Source organism: Geospiza fortis, unplaced genomic scaffold (assembly GCF_000277835.1).
Source record: "Geospiza fortis unplaced genomic scaffold, GeoFor_1.0 scaffold135, whole genome shotgun sequence".
NCBI classification, from domain to species: domain Eukaryota; kingdom Metazoa; phylum Chordata; class Aves; order Passeriformes; family Thraupidae; genus Geospiza; species Geospiza fortis.
Window position 1 is genome coordinate 320,001 of NW_005054646.1, and position 1,574 is coordinate 321,574.

Here is a 1,574-nt window from a genome sequence, read left to right on the forward strand (position 1 = left end):
TGGGTTTGGGTGGTGAGGCGGGGGGGGGGATTGGGTGGGAGCTTCCCCAGGAAGCTGGGGTGGGGTTTTGGGGCTAAAAATAGCTGATTTGGGCCTGAGCCATTCGTGGGCTGCGTGTTCTCCTGGGCTGCTGCCCACCAGCCCTGGCCCTGCATGAGGGGCTCCAGCTCTTCTGTCCCCACCCTTCCTCCAGTGTTTGGGTGCCCAAATGTCCCTGGGCACCGTCTGGGGGTGGGCATGGGTGGGGTTCCCTTTAGGGACACCCCAAAGCCCTCCGGGGGTGTCCCCAGGCCAGCAGGTGAGAGGTGACCATGGGAGGGGTGGCTGCGAGGGCCGAGGGGGGGACAGGGCAGCCCAGGGGTCCCTTGGTGGCCTTGTCCCCTCTGTGCCAGGGACAGCCCAGGGTGCAGGGTCCCCCCGGGCAGGGCCAGGCCGGGTGTGGCTGGGGGTCCCTGGGCCCCCCTCAGCCTGTGACACCCACACTCAGCTGCAGCTGTCCCTCTGTCTGTCCCACCCTGCACCTGTCTGTCTGTCCAGCCATCCCACCATCCTCCTGTCTGTTCCCTGCGTCCGTCTGTCCGGCCTCCTTACATCCATCTGTCCATCCAGCTGTCCATTCCGCCCTACGTCCATCTGTCTGTCCATCCAGCCTGCAGTTGCCTGGCTCATCATCCATCCTTCCCTGCATCAGTCTGTCCGTCCAGCTGTCCGTCCCTCCCTCATCCATCTGTCCATCGCTCCCTCTGCCCATCTGCCTGTCCGTCTGTCCCTTTCCGTGTCCATCCATCTGTCCAGCCACCCTTCTGTCCTTTTGCCAACCTGTCCGGCCTCCCTCCAGCCCTGCCCTTGTCCGTCTGTCCATCCGTCCCAGCATGCAGCTCTCTATCCCTGCACTTGCCCATCCGTCCTTCCGTTCTGCTGAGCTTGTGTCTGTCTGTCCATCCCCTTTCCTGTCCCTCAAACACTCTGCCCCTGTGTCGCTCTGTCCCCTCGGTGTCCCTCCTCAGTCCCCATAATGTCCCCCTGTCCCAAACCCTGTGTCCCTCTGTCTCCCGCCGTGTCTCTCTGTCCCTCCTGGTGTCCCTCAGTCCCCTCCCGATGTCCCTCTGTCCCCCGCCAGGTCCCTCAGTCCCTCCCATGCCCCTCAGTCCCCCCCATGTCCCTCTGTTCCCCCATATCCCTCTGTCCCCCCGTGTCCATCAGTCTCTCTATGTCCCTCTGTCCCTCTGTCCCCCGCCGTGTCCCTCGGTCCCTCCTGGTGTCCCTCAGTCCCCCCCATGTCCCTCTGTGTCCCCCGCCAGGTCCCTCAGTCCCTCCCATGCCCCTCAGTCCCCCCCATGTCCTTCTGTTCCCCCATATCCCTCTGTCCCCCCGTGTCCATCAGTCTCTCTATGTCCCTCTGTCCCTCTGTACCCCGCCGTGTCCCTCGGTCCCTCCTGGTGTCCCTCAGTCCCCCCCATGTCCCTCTGTTCCCCCATATCCCTCTGTCCCCCGCCAGGTCCCTCTGTCCCCCCATGTCCCTCAGTCCCCGTGTCCCTCTGTCCCCCCGTGTCCCTCTGTCCCCCCCTCATGTC